This window comes from Pristis pectinata, chromosome 8 (genome assembly GCF_009764475.1).
Source record: "Pristis pectinata isolate sPriPec2 chromosome 8, sPriPec2.1.pri, whole genome shotgun sequence".
Taxonomy (NCBI): Eukaryota; Metazoa; Chordata; class Chondrichthyes; order Rhinopristiformes; family Pristidae; genus Pristis; species Pristis pectinata.
Window position 1 is genome coordinate 32302094 of NC_067412.1, and position 22817 is coordinate 32324910.

Genomic DNA, 22817 nt, shown 5'->3' on the forward strand with positions numbered 1-22817 from the left:
GGCCCAAACTGCTCACAATATTCCAAATGTGATCTGGCCAACACCTTATAAAGCCTCAGTATTACATCCTTGCTTTTATATTCGAGTCCTCTTGAAATGAATGCTAACACTGCATTTGCCTTCCTTACTACCGACTCAACCTGCAAGTTAACCTTTAGGGAATCCTGTACTAGGACTCCCAAGTCCCTTTGCATCTCTGATTTCCAAATTTGCTTCCCATTTAGAAAATAGTCTACGCCTTTATTCCTTCTACCAAAGTGCATGACCGTACACTTCCCTATGCTGTATTCCATCTGCCACTTCTTTGAACATTCTTCCAACTTGTCCAAGTCCTTCTGCAGACTCCCTGCTTCCTCAACACTACCTGCCCCTCCACCTATCTTTTTATCATCCGTAGACTTGGCCACAAAGCTATTAGTTCCGTCATTCAGATCATTAACATATGTAATGAAAATATTTTAAAATTCATTCCTTGTTCTTACCTGATTCAGCAGCATGAGGTATCTACAAACAAAGGAAGCACTTACACGTGTTTAAGGTTATAGAAACTACCTTATTAGTTATATAAAGAATAAAATACAGATAGGAAGAATACTTCAAATACATAAGGAAGCAAAATAACATTTATCAACCAATCAATGAACTGATCTACATAATGCCGGAGGGAAGCTCAGGTGTCCGACAGCCTTTCACGCAGCCTTCTCCTTATATCTTAGCACCAGTTGCGACCCAGACCAAGGGAAGATTCTGATTTGCACAAAGTAGGTTCCCCCTTTAGACACCCCTCAAAAAAACAACACAACTCTCATCCCAGTACTTTTCCCATTTCTTAGCGGTACCAGCCTGTACCTCCTTATCACTCGCAACCTTCGGCCTAGACACACAACTTAGACACAGAGACAACAGGTCTGCAAAGAAGAAAACATTCTTCACCGGTATCTAATCTCAAGGATGTGCATCAGTATTCCTGTAAGTTCTCAAAACATTTCCTGCATTCTGAGTTGACACCATTTTGTCTTACAACCACCATTTTGTGTTACCCACTAGTGCACATAGTAAGGAGGAATCAGAAATGACTTTTGGCTAATTTAACTCTTTCCTTACAAGATATAACATGAAAAGTAGCGGACCCAACACCGATCCCTGTGGAACACCACTAGTCACTGGCAGCCAGCCAAAAGGCCCCCTTTATTTCCACTTTTTGCCTTCTGCCAGTCAGCCAATCTTCTATCTACGCTAGTACCTTTCCTGTAATACCATGGGCTCTTATCTTGTTTAGCAGCTTCATGTGCTGCACCTTGTCAAAGGCCTTCTGAAAATCCAAGTAAACAACATCCACTGACTCTCCTTTGTCTATTCTGCCTGTTACTTCCTCGAAGAATTCCAACAGATTTGTCAGGCAAGATCTCCCTTTAAAGAAACCATGCTGACTTCAGCCTATTTTATCATGAGCTTCCAAGTACCCTGGAATCTAATCCTTAATAATGGAGTCTAACCAGTGAAGTCAGGCTAACCGGCCTATAATTTCCTGTCTTTTGCCTCCCTCCCTTCTTAAAGAGTGGAGTGACATTTGCAATTTTCCAGTTCTCCAGAACCATTCCTGACTCTAGTGATTCTTGAAAGATCACTACTACTGCCTCCACAATCTCCTCAGCTACCTCTTTCAGAACCCTGGGGTGTAGTCCATCTGGTCCAGGTGACTCATCTGCCTTCAGACCTTTCCATTTCTTAAGCACCTTCTCCTTAGTAATAGTGACTACACTCACTTCAGCATCCTGACTTGCAGCTCACACCTTTGTGGTAGCATTCACATCTCCTAGTCAAAAGATGGTGGGTTCAAGTCCCACTCCAGACACTTAAACACCAAATCCGGAATGAAATTCGAAGGGTACACAGAACAGTGTTACATTCAATCAGATGAGATAATAAAATTCCCTCAGACTATTTGGCTATTGTCACAATTCTTTGAGCGATCTTATTGTGTGCACATTGGTTGCTGCATTCCTTCCAGGAGTGACTATAGTCCCTAATTAAATAAGACAAGTTCTTCTTCCTTCAGAAGAAGTGTTCCCTCCGTCTTCCATTTTTGTACCAACGTAGAAAACAGGATTAAATGACGCAAGGTAGCTCAAAGTTAGAGGGCTAATATTACAGTAGCTGAACAGGAAAAGTACAACTTGCATACCAAGGTCATTCAGTTTACACTATACTCAGTACTAAAGATGTTTGGATTTTGAAATGCCTGGCAGCAGTGCAGATAAAGAATTATTCTTGTCAATCATGCTTGGTAAACACACTACTGCAAGCAAACCAAGATTGAACTTGTACAAATTTATATGTACACTCTCCTCCACTCACTGCTTTTTTTTTTAAGTAGAAGTGGTAGAAATTGGTACTTATTTAAAGAGCAAAGAGTTTTACATATTGGCCCATCTTCAACTCATGGACAGCACTGTTAGCCTAAAACTCTTGATAGTTTATAGGATAACTACCTGCACAGAACATGCTTGGTGTCATTATGCAAAGGAAAAGCAGAGGGAGTTCAAAGCAGACTACCTTGCGGACTGGGGCCAAGAGGAAGGGTTGCAGTTTACAGGGAGAAAACATTTAAGATGTTCAAATACCTGTGTGTTTACACAGCACCTGATCACAAACATTTCAAAGCACTAAACAAACTACTTTTGAGTTACAAGTATGCAGAAGGATGGGTCGAAGAGATTCCATGCCCAATTGCTCAAGACCACCCCTTCCCTCCACCTCTTCATATTATTTATCTCTCCTCTTTCAGTAAAGATGAAGAGACCCAACCCAAAATGTTTTTCCCTCCATAGATGCTGCCTGATCCACTGAGTTCCCCCAGTGCTTTGTGTGTTGCTCCAGGTTCCAGCATCTGCAGTCTCATGCGTCTCCCTGCTCATTAATTGTTGTCTACCTTTTCAATGGAAAGATGGAAGGCTCTCATTCCGCAACCCACCCTTGTACTGCAACCCTTTCTCCGTGACTAAGCTTTTCCTCAAAAAGGACAAAATCAGGAGCAATGAAACAACAGCTGGAATACACCTTGTGCATGTGTGAAGACATTGACCGCAAAGTGCCTCCAGCTATTTTCTCCCATTTTAAAGTTGAACTTACAGAAAATGTTGTTTGCAGACCCACAATCATTAACACTGACAAACTCCAGGTATTTGTGAACTACTCCCATTCTAAAATATGCCAGTCTAAATGAGTTTAAAATAGTCTACTACGTTACAATTAGTCTTTATGAAACCATCTGCTTCTTCCACCCAACAAATGTATTATGAATTTTAGAATATTAAAATTGCCATTGTAGTCAGTGGCAAAGCAATGATAGGATGGTATTCTATCAACCACTAACCCAGTACAGTGACAGAACAATATCTTTGAGGGACCACTACTTTCTTGCAGTGTCCTGTCAATAGCTGTGATACAAAATAAGAAGTCATTACAATGGTTTCCCAGAACAATTCAGAATTTTGCATTACAAACAGGAAAAAAAATGGAATGCAATTCCTATCCCTCTATCATTCAGGCAGTATTGAAGTTCAGGCAGTTTTTGCACACCAATTGTGTTGAACACAGTTCACTAAAGCAAAATACAATAAGTCACCTGTATTAAATGACCATCTAGGAATTCACAAATTTGGGAAAATAGAGATATGGTGCATGAAATAAAATATTCTCAGTACTGAGGTGTTTTAAGTGTTTAAAGCTGTTAAAACTCACATCCTTTTCAGCCACAGTTTACAAAAATAAATTTCTTGATTTTGATGAATGTACCCAACTTAGGGATGGCTTGTTCCAACTCCCCACTCCAGATGTATAACCACTAAAAATATCCAACATTTTGTTTTTATAGCTTAGAAAGAAAAGCACGTTTGGATAAAACCAGTACAGCCACATTTATTGCTCACAACTGGCAACTCCTCAGAGATGGGCCTTGCTGTGAGGTGATGAGCTTTGTCCTCAAGACACTTTGTGCTCAAGAACAGAAGTGGTATATTGAAGCCATGTTTATCCCACCATAACTGGATTCGTAACTTGTTCAAATTACAACCTCTGCCCAATAAAAGTCTCAGGTTTAATAAAGTTTGGTTGTCCAAGTCTTTTGGGAATTAAGTTTCCATTGCACTGGTGTGAAGAAGCATTTTTTGACATCACCCCTGAATAAGGTAGCTCAAAAATGAAAGCTTGATTTCACCACGGCAGATTGGCCCTATCAAATCAGGTCATTATCTTGGAGCAACTGAATTAGATAGCAACTTAATCTTGTATACTCTGCAACTTGTAATTGTATGTTCTTTATCATTTAACCCTTTTAACTTCATTATCATTACAACCAACCCACACTCAACTGCCTCAAAGCCAATATGTACTTAGAAATCCAGTGCCAGAAATGAGCAATACACTTGAGCTGGCATACAACAAGAATTCTACATTGCAGTACCACAACTTTGATGTTCAGTCCTCAAGATAAAAGGGTCAATTCCATTAGCCTTGATTTTTTTTGCACCTGCTCATTAGCTTCTGACAATCTTAAACCTCACTTCTCTCTACAAACCTTAATTTCTCATGTGCTGGAAAAGAAAAGTTCTTAAGTCCTAAAGTGAGAAAATCAACATTGGTGGATTCAAATACGGTAGGTGGATAAATAAATGAGAACTAGGCCACTCAGCTACTCAAACCTGCTTTACCATTTAATAAGATGATGTCTGATTTGACTAACCTCAGAGATCAGTGTAGCTCATGTTCCATTCAGTTATGAATGGGCCCAAGTCTCCCACAGAAATGCCATCAAATGTGAGGGATTGCTGATATTTACGTCAATAACTGTGTAGAAAGTGAGAATACCTGCCTGAAGGCAGAAGTCCCATCCAGCTGACTGCCAATGGCTTCCCTAATTGCACTCGTCATTGTTTGCACCTTCTTGAACTCTACTGGGAGTCCAAGCATTCACATTTCCCAACATTCACATTGGGAAGTCTGCCCCCGAACGTTGGTTCAAGTCTAATGAGGAAGCAAGAGGGAAGGGCAAGTACACTTTACATTTTTTTTAAGTTGAATTAATTTCAGTGTTTTTATTATTCTTGTAACTGTTTTACTTACTATTTTCACAAATGCTTTTTTAAAGAAACCAATTATAGTTTAGAAAGACAACAAACCATAGTATGTCATAGAGTAATACAATATGGAAACAGGCCCTTCAGCCCAACTCATCCATGCTGACAAAGTTGCCCATTTTAGCTAGTCCCATTTGCCCTTGTTTGGCCCATATTCCTGTAAACCTTTCCTATCCATGTACCTGTCCAAATGTCTTTTAAATGTTGTCATTGTACCTGCCTTAATCACTCACTCCAAATATGCACTACCCTCTACGTGAAGTTGCCGCCCCTCAGGTCCCTTTTAAATGTTTCTCCTCTCACCTTAAACCTATGCCCTCTAGTTTTTGATTCCCTTTCCCTGGGGAAAAAAAAACTTTGCATTCACCCTCTATATGCCCCTCATGATTTTATAGACCTCTACAAGGTCACCTACCCTCCAATGAATAAAGTCCCAGCCTGCCCAAACCCTCCCTCTAACTCAGGCCCTAGAGACCTAGCAACATTCTCGTAAAGCTTTCAACTGTGCAACAGTGTATAAACCACAAACCTACCATTCTAACATTCAAGCATTTAAAAAGAGTGCCCAAAATAAGAATGGAAGAATTCAAAATTTACTTCTACATCTCTTATCTAGCTAATTTGAGGTAATCCATCTAAGATGCAGGCAAGGAGGTTGTAAAACTTTTGAAACCTGTACCCAAAAGGAGACACAAACATTGAATGCATAAGAACACAGGAAAGCAGGTGTAGGACACCTAGTCCCTCAAGCCTGCCCCACCACTCAATATGATCATGGCTGGGCTACTTCCAGCCTCAATGTGAATGTGTTCAAGCACAAGACAGACATTTCTGGCGCTTGGAATTTTCAAGGGTTATGGGGAACAGAAAGTGGAGCTTAAGGTCAATGTCAGATAAGCTTTGGTCTTACTGAATAGCAGCTCAAGGCTGCCACTTCTGTTCACATTCTTGGAATTGTGAAGTGAATGAAAGCTACAATCTTCATCATCTCCTCCCTCTCATTACCTTCTCCAACCACAGGCTGAGCCTGCATCATCCAGTGTAATGGTTGCCTCCAATTAACTTGGTTTCTTACAGGTCTCTTTGATTTTCCTAATACATTTCGGGCATTAAGGTAGTAGCACAGCACAAATCTGACATCCCAGCTACAGTGCTCTCTTTAGGCTCAATTCCACCTCGATTCTTAACAATCCAGTATAAAAACCACCAATGTGATAGTGCCATACCCTTAAATGGGATGTACAGAAAGGATACCCATGGACTGAAAATGTAATATTTGAACATTGATCTATTATAATCTTCTTAAGCTCTTCCCACCCCTCCCAAGTTTTAAGTGTAGAAATACTTGCTCCCATTTGTTCTTAAAATGTTTAAACACTCACAGTACTCCAATTCTTTCCCACAGTCTCCTTTAGTCTCTGCCTCCTTCTTCAGCCTTCTATATCAGCAAATGAAATAATATTTAACATCAGAAAATCATGACTTCAATTTTCATGGACTGCACTATTCTTTTGAGCTAAATGGTGTCAGAACAAATGCCACAGTCTCCAAGATCTTCACCCACTGTCCTGAATAGATGAGGCAGCAAACCAAAGCAGATAAAGGCAGTAAAACACAATAAATGGGCAAGTCTTCCACTTTTCACTGAAGGATCACCATGAAAAATAATGAAATAATGAGATCATTTATCCTCTATACATAAAAATATAAACAAAAATTAAAATACTGCAGATGGTGGAAATTCTGCCTTGCCACTGAGTATTTTCAGCATTTCCTATTACACATTTTATTTTAACTCTTTACAAAGTTGCAATTTGTACAAAATTCCACAGCTGTAAAAAGTTCCCACAACTAGATCCAGAGCATCTCAAAACAAAAACCTATTTTGGTGATAAATTCAGCTGGACTATGCACGGTGGTTTTCCAATGAAGTAGACTGGAACAGGTCAACAGCAGATGCAATTTCTCTAGCTCTTCTCTCTGCTCTGGACTACAGGAACTCATATGTCAGGCTGCTGTTCATCAGCTACGGCTAGGCGTTCAACACAATCATCCTATCCAAACTTGTCATCAAGCTTCAAGATCTGGGCCTCCGTACTTCCCTCTGCAACCGGATACTCAATTTCCTTATCGGTAGACCTCAGAGAGGATTGGTGACATCTCCTCTTCCTTGCTAACCATCAACACAGGTGCACCTCAAGGCTGCATGCTTAGCCCCCTGCTCTACTCTCTATACACACAACTTTGTGGCTAAGCACAGCTCCAATGCCACATACAAATTTGCCGATGACACCACTGTCATTGGATGAATCACAGGTGGTGAGGAATCAGCTTACCAGACTGAGATAGGTCACCTGGTTGAGTGGTGCCACAACAACCACCTCTCGTTCAATTGAAACTAAAGAGCTGGTTGTGGACTTCAAAGGGGAAGGAGGGCGAGTATACACCAGTCTACATTGGGGAAACGGTGGTGGAGAGAATCAGCAGCTTTAAATTCCTGTGTGTTAACATATCAGATGACCTATCCTGGGACTAGCACATAGATGCAATCACAAGGCGCGCCAGCATCTTTCTTCAGAGATTAGGGAGATTTGGCTTGTCACTGAACATTCTAATAAGCTTCCACAGATGTACTGCTGAAAGTATCCTGACTGGTTGCATCATGGTCTGGTACAGCAATTAGAATGTGCAGGAATGCAAGCAACTGCAGAGAGTAGTGGACTCTGCCCAATACATCACAGGCACATCCCTCCCCACTATCGGTAGTATCTACAGGAGGTGCTGCCTCAAGGCGGCAACATTCATTATCAAGATCCCCACCATCCGGGCCATGCCATCTTCTCACAGCTACCCTCAGGCAGGAGATACAGAAGCCTGAAGTTTCACATCAACAGGTTCAAGAACAGCTACTTCCCTTCAACCATTCGGTTCTTCAACCAACCTGCACAACCCTAATCACTACAGTTTAGCAACACTACGACCACTTTGCACTAAAATGGACTTTGTATTTTTTGATCTAATTGTGTTCTTTCTTGTAAAAATTGTGTACAATTTATTTTTCTTGTGAATGCTGCTCATATGATGCTATGTACCTGTGATGCTGCTGCAAGTAAGTTTTTCATTGTATCTGTGCGTACATGTACTTGTGCACGTGACAATAAACTCTACTTTGAACTACCCAAATTCATTGCAGATTTTATTCTTCCTTGTAAAAAGTGTGGTCTTATTTCAAACATAAAAATCAGTGAAGTGAGCAATGTAAAAAAAAATTGCAAGAAAAGGAACATTAAGCATAAAAGTTATAATCATAAATAAGTTTCCCCTCTCTACCAAATCCAAAGCGATTCCATTGGGTCTCCTGTTGGTGATTTTAACGATAAAAACAGATTGAACACAAGCATTGTAATAGAAAAATCATCCAGCACAGCATTAAGCTACATCCTCCATCAGCTCTGTAGCCAGGATGTCATATTCATGTTGTCCTTCAACTTTATTTGCCCAAAATGTATTTAGAGGTAGAGTTCTCTGAGGCACCAAGTCAAAATTGTGGTTTCTCTCTCTCTCTCCCCTCAACAAGCTCAGTCCTGGGACACAAGGTAGAAATTTTCTACTGCTAAACATTAGACAGTTCAGTTACAGCTAGACACTTTATCTCCATCTTTGAGTGACTGCTATTTCAAAGTATCAGCCTCTCATGTCATTTATTGGACTACCACTTCCTATTAAGGTCACCCAATATTCCCAATTGAAAGGAAGTTCAAAAGTACAGATATAATGTTCTAAAATCTAATACCATTGAAATTCACTCTGCCAAATGAGAATAAAAATGCTACTTTAAAGAGTTAACACTAACAACTTTTTTTAAAAAATCAATAAAATTACATTTTCCATCAAGAATGCAATAATCACCAGTCATTCAAGTGTAGCTTTTGGACTTCCTCTTCTAGTCTGGATTTTGACAACTGTATGCCATAAATACCAAAGTGCATGACCTTTCAAAGTACAGGCACTATTCAACATTACTGAATACAAATGGTCAACAGTTATCTCTAATTGATACCAATTAACCTTTAATCATCTCAAAATGTCAGGTGTCAAATCAGAAAGCTCGTACTTGTATCAGAACATGAAAATAAATTTTTTGGTGTTGTGTCACATAGAAATTGCTGATTTGATCTCCTGGAAACAAGATTCAAGAAGTCTGGCTAAGCAACAGAACACAAACTAATACCATTCTCTCTGAATAAGCAATACTGCTGTGTCCCAGTAATATTGCCCAATCAAAATGTCATGCCTCAAATTTTCTTAATACCAACCTCCCAAACAAAAAATGGAAAAAGGCCACACAAACTCACTTGTAATTTAATGGTAAACAACATTCTAGATCTAAATAAAAATCTCAAATCCATATACTAATTTACTCAACTACATAATTCAGCTTCTTTGAAGGAAGGAGTGCTATAGATGGTGAACTGGCAAGTGTACTATAAGATGCTGCAACGGTTATCATAGAAACTAAATGCTAATGGTTTAGGAAGTCACATTTTAGCACAGATGAAATATTAGCTGATTAACAGGAAACAAAAAGCTAAAACCAAATGGTTCTTTTCCTGTTTGCATGACGTAACAAATGGTGTTACACTGAGATAGTGCCAGGACTGAACTTTTTAACAACTGGATGAAAACTATGGTTGTTAAGTTTGCGAACGTCATGAAGGTAGCTAGTTTGTGAAGAGGATGAAGAGGCCACAAAGGGACAGGCAGGTTGAGCAAATAGGCGAAGATCAGCAGATTGGAGTTTAAATATAGCAAAATATGAAGTTGTTTAGTTTAGTAGGAAAAGGAGTCTTAAAAACGACAGCATCCTATCCAAGTAATGAAAGTTTGCAGAGCTTCAAGGTGCAGAAGGATCTGGGTATCTTGGTGCATGAATTGCAAAAGGTTAGTATGTTAAAAGGCTATTATGTTGGTATAGCAAGAAATTAGGAAAGCTAGCAATGTCACTTATTTCTTGGGGAAATGAAGACACAAGGTTATGTTTCAGTTAAACAGGGCAACGGGGAGCCCATATCTGGAGGACCATGCAGTGTCAGTCTCAAGGAAGGATGCTTACACATTGGAAGTGGTTCAGAAGGTTTACTGGAATGGGTAGGTTGTCTTACGAGGAGGTTGGACAGCCTAGGTTTGTAACCATTGGAATCCAGGAGAGCAAGAAAGGACTCAATTTAAACATACAATGTCCCAAGGAGTCTAGGCAGGGTGATTATGGAGAGGATGCTTCCTTTTATGGATCAAATAGGGGTATCCCACAAAAGACATGATATGAATTTTTCTCCTCTCAGAAGGTTCATGAGTCTTTGGAACCTTCTTCCTTAAAAGGATGCTAAAAGGCAAATCTTTGTTTTGCCTCTTTTTTTTAAAAAAGATAGAAAACTTCTTGATAAGCAAGGGGATGAAAGGGTACATAGGGAGAAAGAGTTGGAGTTCAAATCAGATCAGACCTTATTGAAAGGCAGGGTGGTCAACTCCTAATTTGTACGATTGTATGCAAAAACATCTTCATTAAAGTTTACACCCTTACCAAGGCAAGGAGAACCTGCTTAGTAGCTTTAGTCTGAGCACCTCAGAGAGACACCAAGGGCTTTTCAATGTTATGTTGAGAACTTAGAACTATTGATACACATCTTGTATGCCATCGGCATTACATCCATTTGAGCCTTGTAATCAATAGATTCTGTCTTTTCATAGAAAGGTGGTTAGAACTGATCAGAACCTTGACAAACAAGACATGCAGGGCAGTTGCTTCTTACAACTTCTATCAATGTCTTATGATCCTCACTTGAGCATGGAGGTATAATATTGAACTTGGGACATCCATCACATATGGTAACAGTGCAGTAGATCTGCAAGAGAGTCAACCAACAGCTCTCATTTTGCCAAGCAGCTGTCCAATGATGACAACTGCTGGTTAAAATAATATTTAAAATAAAATTTAAGCTTAAGTTAAGGCTTGGAGTTGGAATGTTCCCTAGCTTTATGTTTATATGCAAAAATTATCCACAATATAGTAAAACATTTGCACAAAATGATCAAGTAATAGACAATGAATATCCCAGTGTCCCTTTAATTTTCAACAGACTGATGCAGTAGATTTTTTAATTCCGCTGCAGTTCTCCTTGAAGATTCTTTTTCAGCTACTGAGAAAGCCAATTTAATATAGTCATCGTACATTTCTTAAAGGTCAAATACAAGCCTGAAGAACACATGCAAGATGAAAGATGATTTTTCTGACAATTCATATAGAACCTGGAATATTATCCATTCTAATTTAGAGATATGATAGTCAGGGGGTTAAACAGATTAATGAAGAAGTATGGATTAATACTTAAATAGCAACATTAAAAAATAGATTAGAACGTGATTTTTTAAATAAAAGTCCACAAATTTCTTTAGTCACGTAAAAATTCTTAGAAAAGATAAAACAGATTAATCTACAAAGTATTCCACATAAATTTAGTAATAGGAAAACTATGAGCAAACTTCATTCGGATGCTCAGGGATTAAACATCACTGGAGTTATGGAGGTGGGATAAAATGCTGGCAATCTCTCCACTGAAGAGAAAGTTGCAAGATTTGATTAAAAGGGTGGGTTCTGAAATGGTGAGTTGGGAAAAGATAACTTTGGGAACCAGTGTCAAGAGAAACATTTAATTAAGTGATCACAGAGGAAGGCAAGGAGAAGGATTTAGGGAGAAATGTCTTATTCTGGAGACTAATGGAAGCTTTGCCACAGGAAATAAATTTAGGCAGAGGTCATAGCAGACTGAGGCAATTGGATACATATGTGACATTCACAAGAAAATAGAAGGAGTTGGTCACTTGGTCCCTCAAGCCTTACCTACCATTTAACATGATAATGACTGATCTGCGCTTGCCTCAACTCCTCCTCTGTGCCAGTTCCCCATAAACGCTCAATCTTTCAAATATCTATTGCCACATTAAATATATGTAAAGATCTAGCCTCCATTTCTCTCGAGAGCAGAGAATTCCAGAGATTTGCTATCCTCCAAGAAGAATTTTTTTTGCACCTGTTTTAAGTGACCTCTTATTTTGTAGCTTTGTTTTGGACTACCTCAAACTTCCCCACATTAAACTGCATTCACTCATCCATATCCCGTTTCAGAATCACAATGTTCTCATCACACTTATACTTGTATTTTCCACCAACTGTTTCCATATCATCAACAACTTGGAAACCTTGCATTTCATTCCCTCCTCCAGGTCACTATACAGAAGTTTGAGAGCACATACCACCAAGCTCAAGGACAGCGTCTATCCTGCCGATATCAGGCTCTTGAACGGACCTCTCATAGATTGGGAGTTCATCTTTTAGTCTATCTTGCTGTGGCCCTTGCACTTTATTTATCTACCTGCACTGCATTTTCTCTGTAACTGTAACACTATACTCTGTATTCCATTTTCCTTTCTACTACCTCAATATACTGATGTATGACAAGATCTGGCTGGATGGCATGCAAACAAAAGCTTTTCACTGTATCTCGGTACATATAATAAACTAATACCAAAATCAAGGGTCAAGAATCAATCCCTGCAGTACTCCACTTGTTACTTTCCAGCCTGAAAAGGACTCTTTTATTCCAACTCTGTGACTGCCAGTTTTCATTCGATGCTAACACACTTCCTCCAATACCTTGGGCTCTTAATTTATGTGCCAACCCCTTATGTGGAATCTTATGAAATGCCTTTTGGAAATCTAAATATACTACATCTATCAGGTTCCCCTCTCAACTCACCCCATCACATCCTCCAAAAAAAATTGACAAAATTTGTCAAACTCAATTCAGAAAAAAGCTGGGATGTAATAAGACTACAGAAAGAGACTTGTTTTTGGTTGCCCCACCAAAGTACATAGTTGAAGAGCTTTATTCTGCATAATAACTTATTTGTGCTTTAGTGAAATGCATCCATATAACAAAGTTACTTGCAAGTTTGCACTGAAATGTCAAATTACAACACCTCACCTTAAATCTGACACCAGAGAACTGAACTATGGACAAAGCAATATAATGTAACTGAACTTAGTTTAAAAAAGTGCCTAAAAGGTGCTGCACAGGATATTGGCAAACATAATTTAACACCAGCCCACATTAGGAGATAGTACATACTGGAAGAGATCCTCTTCAAGATGCTTTAAAAGGTTAAGAATTTTGCAAATTAGTGGTCTTGTCTAATTGGGGTGATTAAAAAAAATTAAATAATTCAAAATTCATGGAGAACATCTGGTTTGGGTTGTGTAGTTGCTAGTACAGTAGTTGAACACGAGTGCAAAATATTATCACTGGATGAGCACATAAACTCATCAGTGATGCTGAAGCAGTTTACCCTTGAATGGATAATCAGAAGATGCAAAGAGTCATTTTCCTGTAGCATTTGCAGATACATCAAGTATGAGACTGATATTTGGGACCCAATGAGAGATAGTTATTACTGTTACCAGACCTATGGGACTTCATTTAAATCTTAAGCACTGCACTCATCTCATAACATTGCTAATGGACCCAATAGATGATCACGCAGTTTTGAAAATAACATTTGCTTCAGCTAATTGACAGAAGCAAAACACTATGTCCTAGTCAGAAGGACATGACTTAGCGGTATCTTTAGAACTAGAAATAGACCATTCAGTCCCACTCGACTGACACCCCAATCACTTCTCTAAACATTCATTCTGTCCACCAATGCACAGTGATTGTGACGCATGCCATTTACAAAAGGGACTGCAGTTACTCGCCTAGGCTACTCCGACAGCACCTCCCAAACCCACAGCCTTTACCACCAAGGGCAGGGGTGGCAGGTGCTGGTTCCCCTCCAAGTCACACACCACCTTCATTGGAAATGTATTGCTGGACCTTCATTGTTAATAAGTCTAAATTCTGGAACTTCCTAGCTAACAGCACCAGGGCTGTACCTTCAGCAGAAAGGCCACAGTAGTTTGAGGCAGTGGTTCCCTGAACCACCACCTCCAGAGTAATTAAGGATAGACAATAAAAGTTGATGTCGCCAGTGAAACCCAGATTACAAAAATTATTTCTTTAAAAAAAAATTCAAACAACAAGGGCATTCAGTTGCTACAGATCAATACCTGATAACATACAGCAAGTGAGACAGGCAAATAATTACAGGGGGCCAAGTGAAGGAGACAATGCCACACTGTCCCAATGTCAACAGGGCTGGGTGATTGAGGGAGTGCCACACCATCCCAGGGCTGCCCTGTGAAATTTTAATCCAGGCCCTCATCTGTTATGACCTTGCATCACTTCAAACTCAATTACAGCAAGGGAAAAAGTTTTAGGCATTCTTTGTCTAAAATGGACCCATTTAGTTTTACACATTAAGGGTAATTAATTGAAGTCCATGACAATTACATAGAAATGAAATACAATGTCCTCACCGGAAGCACACAATGTGGTGATAGCTATAAGAAACAGAAGCAGGCCGTTCAGCTTCTTGAACCAGACCTGCCAATCAACTTTGCGGCTGTTTTGTACTTCAAACCCATCCACCCACTTTGGTTCCATATCTCTTACTTTTCTTGAGTAGCAAAAATCTACTGAGTTCAGATTTGAAGTAATTAAGTAGCACAGCATCCACTGTTTTCCTTTGAAGAAGATCCAAGACTAACACCAACACCCTTTGAGTAAAAAGGGCATCGGGACCTTTCCTTCCCCTGAATGTTTATTGTTCTCTCCACTCCTGAACAAGTTTCTCTATCCTATCAATTTCTTTCAAAACCCTAAATTAAATCAACCTTAACCTTTCATGTGTCAGGAAGTACAAACTCAGTTTGTATAATTTGGCACCATGGCAACATTTTGGCAGTACTCCTTCTAAGCCCAACTTAAGAGACCTGCACAGTATTGTAGATACAGTCTAACCAGAGCTATATTTAACACAACATTTCCAATCACATGTTGAGTTCTGTTATAAAATCAAGAGGCTTTAAAATCTTATTTTTCCTTATGATTCTTTTGTTACAGTTCCCCATTCAAATACACCATGTGATTGACTGAATGGATGAATATTGCAAAGTATCAGCTTCAAAATTGTTGCACAAAAACTTATGGATATCCTTGGGAAACACAAAAGCATTTCCTCTGAATGACTCACCTGCCCATGTACTAATGCCCAAACCCTGCTCATTGCCCAAGGGCTCATGGCTCTGCATTGGATACCCATCTGGTAGCTGTTTTAGTGTACATATTCTCATTTCAAATTCCCTCGTGTCCTTCCCCATTTTGCAACTTCCTCCAATTCAACAAGGAACCTGTGCTCTCCAATTCTGACCTATTGCAATTCCAATATTGTAGATAGCAGGACTTACTGAAACAGGCCATTCAGCCCAACTAGTCCATGTCAGCATTTTTACTCCAGTTGAGCCTGCTAACTTTTCTCAGCTAAATCCATCAGCATCAACCCCTGTTCCTTTCTCCTTCATGTGTCTCCTGCATCCCATCAAGTGCATCTCACTTCTACCACTCTTGTGAGAGTGGGTTCCACATTCTCACAACTCGTAAGGTAAAAGATGTTTCTTCTGAATTCCCAAGTGGATTTCCTAGCAATTATCTTGTATTGGTGGCCTTTTGTTACGTTCTTCCCTATGTGGAAAAAATCTCTCCTCTTCCTCATGACTGGTGATGCACAATTCAAGAACATTCCCTTTCTCAACAAGGCCAGGGCCCTGCATGCAAGCATCAAAGACAAACCAAATCTTCCACAACTATGTTCTGAAAGAAGTGCCTGGCGGATGATCCGTCTCAGCTTCTTCCTGACCATCAGAAACCAGTCTTAAGCCAACTTGATACACTTCACATGATCAAGGAATGGTTAGGTATAATAAAGACTACAAGATCAGCTATTGGACTAGAAACACCTCCAGCCAAGTTGCTCCTGTGCAGTTATATTACTACCAGACAATGCAGAAAATTACCAAGATATGTACAGTTTGAGTGAACAGGACAAATCAAATCCAGTTAATTACTGCCCAGTCTATTCTCAAACCAATGGAAGACATCAATAACAGTACTTTCAATGGGGGGATATGACCAATAATTTGCTCATCAATGCCTAACTTGCATTTCATCAGGACCAGCGGCACCAGAGGGTGGCTGAACTCTGGAATCAACTGCCTGAGAAGTGGTGGAGCCAAGTACTCTTAACATTTAAGTAGCATCTGGACAAACTAGAATAGCCAAGGCATAAAAGGTATAGACTGTGCTTAATGGCACCAGTAGAGATGGGTACTTGATGGTCAGCATAGACATGATGGGCCATAGGGCCCATTTCTGTGCTGAATGTCTCTATTTGGCTCCAAATCTCATTGCTGGGGAGATTCAAGTTGTCAGAAGACCTGGAGTGGATGCTTCCTACTTTTGCAGAGGCCAGAAAAATGGGAAGATTGTATTGATTATTGGTGGTCAATAGTCCTTGCAACAAAATTTCATAGCAGGGTTTCTCAGGACACTGTCCCAAGGCAAGTTATTTTCAGCTGCATCAGTGATTTTTATTTCATAAAGATCAAGCAAGGATTGGCAGGGGAAAAATGTTCATGATGATTGCATAACACTCCACTCTGTTCCATTCACCACTTCTCGTTAAATGAAGCAATCCACGCCAGCCTGCAGGAAGTCCTAGGTAACATACAGGTATGGACGGAGGTGGCAAGTCATGGTACAAAAGTGCTGGGCAACAGCTTTCTCAAAGAAACTCTAATCATCTGCTCTTGACACTTAATGACATTACCATTGGCAAGGTCCATTGTTAACATCCTGACCTATCAGAGTTGGTCAGAGGCTGGGAACCCTGCAGCAAATGACTCATATCCTGACAATGCCTCATATTCTCCCTGTAGTCTACAGCCTAATCGCATGAACATTGAATTTTCCAATTTCAGGTAACCCAGTCTTACCCCAACATGTTCCTTTCCCACTCCTGCCAGTCCACCCTGGTCCCCTCTCCCTTTGTCCCCCCTCTCCCACCTGCCCATCACCCACATACCTGTCCCCCCGGGTTCCTTCTCCTTGGTTCACCTTTCCCATCCCCTGCCCCTCATTACTCCCTGATCTAGTCCCACCTATCACCCACCAGTTTGTCTCTATCCCACCCCTCTCCTCCCGCACCCAGCTCCATCTGCCTAAGCTTCAGCATCCCCCACCCTACCACCCACCAGTTTCTGTTTCACCCCTGCCTCTCATTCTACATACGGCCCACCTTTCCCCTACACTCTCGGTCCTGATGCAGGGTCTCAACCCAAAACGTCGACCATCTTGCTACCACCACAGATGTTGCTTCACCCACTGGATTCTTGCAGCAGATTATTCTTGGCGCCAGAACCAAATGTCATGCCAACTGTGGCCTACCAAAGTTTCACAATTTTGACATAACTTCCCTTACTATTCAATTCTGTTCCTCTAGCGACAAACCTCAGTACCTTTTTTTTTTGTAATACCTGACTAACTTATGACAAAAACTTTTAGAGATGGCGTATTTATCGTCCCACCATTCCACAAAGAGTCACACTCAAGTGATTCTATATTCCTACTTCACATTTGTGGTGAAATAATGTGGACCACTGTAACGCTGATTGGAGGACATTAAAGTGGAAAAATAGGCAAGCAATTGGCAAATGAAGATCAACACAAATGTGAAGTAGTACATCCTGATTGGAAGGAAGAGCGAATTTGAGATCACCTGCTAATTTAGAACTGCGAAGGCGAGGTCCCAGCATTGAGAGCGCCAGCATAGACCTCAAACTCTGACCAGCTACCATTTACCCCACTCTTTGTCATGAACCCAGCTACCAATGCATTCTCTTAGCTCCCCCAACTCCGACTCTGTTCATTTGTCTGCTATGGAGTACCCTGGTGAAAATCTGGATAAACTATTTGCTGCAGTACCACGGTCTATTCTCTGTTCCCTCGACAAAATTGCTTTCCCGGTGGTAACGGTGCCAGGTCTATAAACTCTGGAGTTTCCGTCTTGATTCTCTCCGCTCACCTCCTTCTCGCGAAACCTTACTGACCAAGCCTTTGATTCATAAAACAGTCTCAGGAACAAGTTTCAACATTTTAATGACGCACCTTCCACAAATGCAAACCGAGAGTTACTCTTCCGATGATTCGTGAATTTTGCCACACCAACTAGCCGAGAAATGTTTAAACATATCAGCGAAGATTTTTGACCGAAATAAATTAAGCACTTTCCACCAACTCGACATGATATGTAATTTATAATCACACTTCATTAACCTTTGCTGATTTGCATGCAGATTCCACTAAACAGAAAACAAAATTCCTCGATTCTCCAGGCAATGTGTGCTGGTGGAAAGTAACCTGCCGCGTTCTTCAGCTCACTGTGGGCGCGGTACGGATAAATACTGAACTACTATTTCCATTTTAAACCCACACGAGTCTTTAGACTCACAAGAGTCTGGGAAACAGTTACCGAGTTCCACAACTATCGTTAACTCGCCAAGAGAACAGACCAAACCCCAAAAAGTTTAGAACACGTTCTAAGTCGTTTTGAAAGGGAACAAAATATTCTATTTGTCCCCAGGTAATTAACCTGTAACGATTGTAATTTAAGTTACACCTCAATATGTATTTATAACTTTAAATACTGCACCTTTATCTTAATTCCGCTTCGATCGCTTCCACTGAAAACCAACTCCAAACTGAAAATGACAGCCGTTTCCTCCAACAAGCTCCTCCTGCTATATTTCTGTCCTCACTGTAACATACGACTATTCAGAAGTCGGTAACGCTAGTTGGTTTTATTGCTCGTGATCAAGTCCACTTTACTTACTTCTATGTATTAAGACCCGAGGGCAGTAAACAGATCCCCCTTGTTATTCGGAGGAAGAGAAACGTCAAAGAAATCGCAATCTCGTGGTGTGGTACTAACTCTTACAGATTGCTACATATATATTCATCACGTGGTACTTTAACATGATTTGCTTGAAGCACCAAGGTCCGTATTTACTTGGAACCTTTTCAGAACAAATTTAGCTAATATAAGGCGTGTGGTTGGCCCTTCAAGCAAATCATGATAAAGTACCACGTGATGATTATATACGTAGCAATAAAATCCCATTTGATATCAGCAGCTGCAAGCAGAATGTGTATTTCCGAGAAAAACAGATTGTAGGGTGAAAGTGATTCAACAGCAATCGGCAAAGGTACCTACGGAAAATAGGAAATGGTAGGGGAGACAGTAATATTATGGAAAGAAAGACTTGTGTTTATTTAGCATCTTTCATGCCACTTTTAGAAATTCACAAAGCACTTTACAGCCAATTAAGTACATTTTTAATGTGTATCCACCGTTGTGATTTAGGAAACTTTATTTGTTCAGAGCATTGTTCCAAAGAACAGTAGGAAAAAGGTTCATAGATACTGGCTAGGACGGCAGAGATAGATCTCCGACTCGTCTTTGAAACGTCATGTGATCCATTACGTCCACCCATGAAAGCAGACAGTGCCTTCCTTTCAGATCCTATTTTAATAATGCCACCTCCAGCAGTGTAGGGGTCCCTCAGAACCGCATTAAAATGCCAGGCTCGATTCATGAGCAGGAATAGGACTCGAACTTGGAACCATTACAAATGTTTTGTCTGTTTTTAAGAGAGAAATAAATAAAGCCTGCTTTGTGAAATAGTCTTGTGAAAGTGAGGTCCTGGAGCAAATCGCTGTGGATCAAAAAATAGTGCTAGAGACGTTGGTGAGTTTGAAAACAGATAAATCCCAAGGATCTAATAATCTACATCTCAGGGTTTGAAAGAAGTGGCTTTGGAGATAGTGGATGATATTTTCAAAAGCTCTGTAGTTTCTGGAATTGGAGGGAAGCAAAAGTGATCCCACTATTTCAGAAAAGGACAGAGAAAACAGGGAACTATTGACTTCCAGCCTAATGAAGGGAAATGCTGGAATCTCTAACGAAAGAATGTAATAACAGTCTATCATGAAACGAAAAATGGGACTGAGAAAGGTCAACATGGATTAATGAAGGGAAAGTCATGTTTGTCTAAACTGGTTTCACTTCTTTGTGGATGTGACTAGCAAAATAGATAATGGAGAACTAGTGCAACACACACAAAATGCTAGAGGAACTCAGCAGGTCAGGCAGCATCTGTGGAGAGAAATAAACAGTCAACATTTTGGGTTGAGACCCTTCATCAGGACTGGAAAGGAAGAGGGCAGAAGCCAGGATAAGAAGGTTGGGGGAGGGGGAGGAGCACACACAGGCAGGGGATAGGCAAGTTCAGGTGACAGGTGAGTCCAGATGAGAGGGCGGAAGGTAAGTGGGTGGGGGAGGGAGAAGATGTAAGAAGCTGAGAGGTAATAGATAGAAGAGGCAAGGGACTGAAGAAGAAGGAATCTGGTAGGAGAGGGCAGTGGACCATGGAATAAAGGGAAGGAGGAGGGGACCATGGAATATAGAGAACTAGTGGATGTGATGTATTTGGATTTCTGGGAGGTTTTTGATAAGGTCTTGCACAGGAGTTGGTTAAGATGGGTAGAGTACATTGAATTAGGGGTAATGTAATATGTTTTGAGAATTGGTTCTTGACAGAGAGCAGAGTGGGAACAAGTGGATTCTTCTCAAGTTGGTGGGCTGTGACTCATGAAGTAGCACAAGGATCAATGCTGGCGTCCCTGCTATTCACAATCTGTGTCAACAATTTGGCTGAGGAGATGAAATATTATATTTTTGAGTTTGCTGATGATACCAAACTAAGTGGGACTGTTGATAAGTAAAGAGGCTTCATGGGGATATGGACAAGCTGAATATGTGGGCAAGAACATGGCAGATGGAATATAATGTGGAAAAATATAAGGTCATCCACTTTGGTTCACATAGCAGAAAAGCAGAGTATTTGTTAAATGGATAGGGAATGAGCTGTACTAATGTTCAAAGGGACCTAGGTGTGCTTGTACACAAATCACAGTAAGCAATTGAGAAGGTAAATGATAAGTTAGCCTTTCTTATGATTGGAATACATGAGTAAGGAAGACTTTTTGCTATTATATATATAGCCTTAGTAAGGCAGCACCTTGAGCATTATGCACACTTTCAGCCTCCTTGCCTAATAACGGATGTTTTTGCTATAGAGGGATTGTGGCAAAAATTCACTGACTGGTTCCAGAAGTGACAAGTTTCCCACAAGGGGACATAGTTTAGGAATAAAGACCATTTTGGCCTGAAGTGAGGAGAAAGTTGTTCACCAAGAGGGTGGTGAACAATTGGAACTCTCTACCCCAGAGGATTGTGGAGGGTAGTGATTATGTTCATTCAAAACAAAGATTGACAGATTTCTAAACATCAAGGAAATCAAGGGATATAGGGACAGTGCTGGAAAATGGTGCTGAGGCAGATGATCAGCCATGATCTTAGTGAGTAGCTGAGCATGTTTGAAGTACCAGAAGGCCTATTCCTGCTCCTTCGCCACTGACTCCTGGGAATCTCTGGCCCATGACCACTCACAGTGGAGAAGGATCATTCAGGGTGGTATTGAGAACCTTGAGGCCAGTCATTGGGAATACCCAGAAGTCCTGTTTAATCATCAAAGTGTGATTAAATCAAGAGAATGGGAATAAAAAAGACTATTCAAGGATATAGTATTCTTAAACACTGTCTAGACAAAGAAATACTGATGCAGATTATACATCTTGTGACAATGCCATGATTAAAAAGGTCACGTTAAACAAACAAAGTCTAAGCACAAAAGCAAATTTTCTGGATACATGAAAAAAGTAAAAAGTGTTGGAAAAACTCAACAACTCAGGTAGAACCTGTGCTGGGTGAGATAGAGAGGGAAAGTGAGAGAGAGAGAGAGAAATTGAAAGTTTCAGATCATTGACCTTTCATCAGACAAATTTTGTTGAAGGGTATTGAACTGAAATATTAATTTTCATACTCACCCCACAGACGCTCCCAGTCTCTAAAAAGTTTAACAAGCACTATACTAGAGACTGCTGTATAAATTCTACAGGGAGTAAGGATAAAGCATTCACTGTGACAAATCTAAGAAAATGAAAAAAGCTCAATGGAAGTTGATCAGAGAAACAGAAAAAGATTTTTAAAATGATAGCATTAACACATAAGGATATCAAAAAAATTGTAACAACAGCAATGAAGAAGTAATGCATAAAGACAAGGCTAATCAGTGTACTACCAATAGAAACAAGTGTTAAAGAGCCGATGTTTTAATTGAAAAGCAAAAAAAAACTGCAGATGCTGAAAAACTGAAATAAAAACAGGAAGCATTGGAAATACTCAGCAAGTTAGACAACATCTACGGGGAGAGAAACAGGATTAACATTTCAGGTTAATGACCTTTCTTCAGAAAGAAGAAAAATTTCAGAGAAGGGGAAGGGATGGAGGGAATAAAGGGAACATCTATGATAGGGTGGCGATCAAGAGAAAATAAATGACACAGATTGGAGCCAGATGAGAGAGGGTGGTGAAGGCTTGTCAATGGTTGCTGATCTTTTTGGATGACATCTAAATAGAGAGAGATGAATGACAATAGAGGATAGGGAAAGAAAAACAATTGCTGGAAGTGTGAGATACAGAACACAGTAATTACTGGAAATCTGAAAT

At 40.2% G+C, this 22817-nt stretch overlaps 1 protein-coding gene across 4 annotated transcripts in view; it reads right to left on the reverse strand.

The window, feature by feature from the left end:
• The window catches only part of LOC127573728 (lipopolysaccharide-induced tumor necrosis factor-alpha factor homolog), a 29434-nt gene extending 10180 nt beyond the window's left edge, over window positions 1-19254 (reverse strand). Inside the window, exon 1 of one of the 4 annotated variants that reach the window (XM_052022199.1) lies at window positions 19020-19254. The gene's annotated coding sequence lies outside the window, so the exon portion shown is untranslated. Of the gene's footprint in view, window positions 1-18463; window positions 18481-18839 lie in introns of those variants that run through there. The other 3 variants (XM_052022201.1, XM_052022198.1, XM_052022200.1) reach the window with 3 other exon arrangements.
• Between the last annotated feature and the right edge of the window lie 3563 nt (window positions 19255-22817).